Source organism: Entelurus aequoreus, linkage group LG07 (genome assembly GCF_033978785.1).
Source record: "Entelurus aequoreus isolate RoL-2023_Sb linkage group LG07, RoL_Eaeq_v1.1, whole genome shotgun sequence".
In the NCBI taxonomy this organism is placed as follows: Eukaryota; Metazoa; Chordata; class Actinopteri; order Syngnathiformes; family Syngnathidae; genus Entelurus; species Entelurus aequoreus.
In genome coordinates, this window is record NC_084737.1 from 78,273,473 (window position 1) to 78,278,216 (window position 4,744).

A 4,744-nucleotide genomic window follows, 5' to 3' on the forward strand; every position below is an offset into this window, starting at 1 on the left:
ACACAACCAGGCTTATATTTAATATGCCACAAATTAATCCTGCATAAAAACACCTGCGTGTTTGTTATGCTAGCTCCTAGCTCCTATGCTAGCTCCTAGCTCCATAGAACACGCCAATACAATTCAAACACCTGATCAACACACACAATCACTCAGCCCAAAAGACCGTTTACCTAACCCAAGGTTCATAAAGCTTATATATTTTTAAAAAGTTACGTACGTGACGCGCACGTACGGTCAAGCTATCAAATGTTTAGCAGCCAAGGCTGCATACTCACGGTACCTGGTATTCAGCTGGGAATGACTAAAACAGTAAATAAACACAAGACATATATTTACTCTATTAGCCACAACACAACCAGGCTTATATTTAATATGACACAAATTAATCCTGCATAAAAACACCTACGTCTTTGTTATGCTAGCTCCTATGCTAGCTCCTAGCTCCATAGAACACGCCAATACAATTCAAACACCTGATCAACACACACAATCACTCAGCCCAAAAGACCGTTCACCTAACCCAAGGTTCATAAAGCTTATATATTTTAAAAAAGTTACGTACATACGCAAAAAAAAGTTGCGCACATACGGTCAAGCGATCAAATGTTTAGAAGCCAAAGCTGCATACTCACAGTAGCACGTCTGCGTCTTTGTCATCCAAATCAAAGTAATCCTGGTAAGAGTCTGTGTTGTCCCAGTTCTCTACAGGCGTCTGTGTATCGAAGTCAAAAGTCCTCCTGGTTAGAGTCTCTGTTATCCGAGTTCTTCCATCTTGACTGCATCTTTCGGGAATGTAAACAAAGAAGCGCCGGCTGTGTACTGTTGTTGCTGACTTCGTTCGAAAAATACGTCCGTTTCGCACCGACAACTTTCTTCTTTGCTTGCTCAGCTTCTTTCTCCATAATGCAATGAACATGATTGCAACAGATTCACGAACACAGATGTCCAGAATACTGTGGAATTATGAAATGAAAACAGAGCTTTTTCGTATTGGCTTCAATGTGGACGGCATACCCGTTTTCCCCGGGCTACGTCACGCGCATACGTCATCCTCAGAGGCGTTTCGAACCGGAAGTTTAGCGGCAAATTTAAAATGTCACTTTATAAGTTAACCCGGCCGTATTGGCATGTGTTATAATGTTAAGATTTCATCATTGATATATAAACTATCAGACTGCGTGGTCGGTAGTAGTGGCTTTCAGTAGGCCTTTAAAGGTAAATTGAGCAAATTGGCTATTTCTGGCAATGTATTTAAGTGTGTATCAAACTGGTAGCCCTTCGCATTAATCAGTACCCAAGAAGTAGCTCTTGGTTTCAAAAAGGTTGGTGACCCCTGATTTAGAAGAAGGAAACTATATCACTGTTCCTACACAACCTCTCCTGCTGTTTGTTTTGTCCTCCTGGCAGCTCTTTGTCATGCACACACTCTGAAAAAAAAAGAAAGAAGGCAGCAGCGCTGTGGAATTTACATCCCGGCTAACTTTAGCTTTGGGTTCCTGACCAGAAAACACATCCTCCAATTTTTGTCTATATTGGTCTTCTTGCGTCTTTCCGCTGCTCTTTTCTCTCAGCACCATCTCTCATGGGGATTTTTTTTTCTTTCTCGCACATAATTCCCTTCCTAAGTCCCTTCCAAGCTCCACTTGAAGATTGTATGCCCTGAACCAAGATTACACACATATCACCAAAAGCTCCTTTTACAAGTGCAATCCAATTTTAAAGTAAGTCGCTGGATTTAAACTCTATCAAACTTATGTAATGTGGTGTCAAGAAGAGGCAAATAATTCTTTAATGGAATGGTGCGTTCCCAAACTGCTGATTGATGGCTTTACAAGGCTGCGTTAGATGGCGACATCAACAGTTACGCCGCAAAAAGTGGAAACCTCGCAAATTTAAGTGAAAAGTGTTTATTTATGACAAAATAAAGTCCTTGCTAACTTAGACCAATTTGCTCATCCGAGGAAAAATGTATACTTAAATCTGAGATGTATTGCTAAGAGTAGGCTAAATAAATGTTTGTATTACCGTAATTTCCGGACTATAAGCCGCACCTGACTATAAGCCGCACCAGCTAAATTTAGGGAAAAATACAGATTGCTCCATATATAAGCCGCACCCGACTATAAGCCGCACCAGCTAAATTTAGGGGAAAATACAGATTGCTCCATATATAAGCCGCACCCGACTATAAGCCGCAGGGTTTTGATGTGTAATTAGCGTAGTATATAGGGGTTCCTGTTACCACGGAGGGGATTGTCGGGACAGAGATGACTGTTTGGGAACGCAAAGCGTCCCATTTATTAACAATAAATCTTTCAATCATTCAATCAAACTTTCACATCTTTGACATGGCGAACAGCATTCGTGCAGAGTACAAATAATACAACGGTACAAAGTAATACAAAGTGCTCGCCTGTACGTTATCAAAATAGCCAGCCTACCGGTATATGAAAAGTCAGTCTTTAATCATTGTGTCATCGTCTTCCTCCTGCGTACTAAAACCACCGAAATCCTCTTCGTCGGTGTCGGAGAAGAACAGGCCGTATATAAGCCGCACCTTTGTATAAGCCGCAGGGACCAGAACGAGGGGGAAAAGTAGCGGCTTATAGTCCGGAAATTACGGTACATTGCTTCTTTAGGCCCTGTCTACATTAAGCCAGATAACTCCTTAAACGAATAATTATTTAGTAGGGGTGTAACGGTACACAAAAATTTCTGTTCGGTACGTACCTCAGTTTAGAGGTCACGGTTCTGTTCATTTTCGGTACAGTAAGAAAACAACAAAATATACATTTTTGAGTTATTTATTTACCAAATTTGCAAAATCTTCCATCCATCCATCCATCCATCTTCTTCCGCTTATCCGAGGTCGGGTCGCGGGGGGCAGCAGCCTAAGCAGGGAAGCCCAGATTTTCCTCTCCCCAGCCACTTCGTCCAGCTCCTCCCGGTGGATTCCGAGGCGTTCCCAGGCCAGCCGGGAGACATAGTCTTCCCAACGTGTCCTGGGTCTTCCCCGTGGCCTCCTACCGGTTGGACGTGCCCGAACCACCTCATCTGGCTCCTCTCGACGTGGAGGAGCAGCGGCTTTACTTTGAGCTCCCCCCCGGATGGCAGAGCTTCTCACCCTATCTCTAAGGGAGAGCCCCGCCACCCGGCGGAGGAAACTCATTGTGATCTTGTCCTTTCGGTCATGACCCAAAGCTCATGACCATAGGTGAGGATGGGAACGTAGATCGACCAGTAAATTGAGAGCTTTGCCTTCCGGCTCAGCTCCTTCTTCACCACAAGGGACCGATACAGCGTCCGCATTACTGAAGACGCCGCACCGATCCGCCTGTCGATCTCACGATCCACTTTTCGCTCACTTTTCCCTCAAAATCTTCTACCAAAAATATTTTTCTTAGTGGAATATTTGATGTGAGGTAATCGGAACCTTGGATAGGTCAATAATTCATAATAACATTGATTTTGATTCAATATTATGTTTTGAGCAATGACAGTTTGAAAGAAAAAAAACAGCTTTGTTTTATTAGTCAACATTGCAACTTTTTTTAAATTACTTTTAACCTTTAAGCTTTTTTATTTCACTTTTGTTATGTTTTTGTTTATTTTAATAGTATTTTTAGAATGTGCCGTGGGCCTTTAAAACATTACAAAAGAGGACATATCTGGTGAAAAGAGGACGTATGGTCAGTCTATCGTAGCCCGTTAGCTGCTAGCATGGCGTGTGTTGTGCCTCGGTGTGCATTGTTTACACAACGTGCGTTACGCTACTTAATATGTCCGTGTGGAAACTCATTCGGTACACCTACGAACCGAACCGGAACCCGGTTCAATACAAATACATGTACCGTTACACCCCCATTAATTAGCCTAAGCCCCGTGTCAGCCACACTAACCCAGCGTTTAAGGTTCCCCTCCTTGGATAATTTCTTACACGGGTAAGTTTCTTGACTCTCCGGCTCTTAGCTTTGTATGGACTCATCGATCGTTTACAAACTGAGTTCTTAGAGGAAGTGACGCCAGAAAGACCACGCCCCACACAGGAAGTGACGCCAGAAAGACCACGCCCCACACAGGAAGTGGCGTCAGAAAGACCACGCCCCACAGCCGGCTTCATAACAGACGCTTGTGGAACTCACAGCATGACGCAGGGAGGAGAAAAGGAGTGCAAGATTTGCTCACCCTGACCCACCTTTAGCGTAGTATGGCTAATTTTGCCACATTGAAGAATTTATTTTTATTTTAAATCTCCGCTATTTTTTTACGATATTGGTTTCATCAGTGCGACATCATAATTCCTCATATCTGCCTGACATTACAGTATCTGTCTGATATGTTGTACATGCAACCTTAAAAAATATTGAAAAATTATCAATCTTGCAACAAATCTGCATGAATATACACAACCCAAAACCAGTGAAGTTGGCACGTTGTGTAATCCGTAAAAAAAAAAACAGAATACAATGATTTGCAAATCCTTTTCAACTTATATTCAATTGAATAGCGTGCAAAGACAAGATATTTATTGTTGGAACTGAGAAACTTTTTTTGTTTTTGTTGCAAATAATCATTAACTTAGAATTTAATGGCAGCAACACGTGCCAAAGTAGTTGGGAAAGGGCATGTTCACCACTGTGTTACATGGCCTTTCCTTTTAACAACACTCAGTAAACGTTTGGGAAATGAGGAGACACATTTTTGATGCTTCTCAGGTGGAATTCTTTCCCATTCTTGCTTG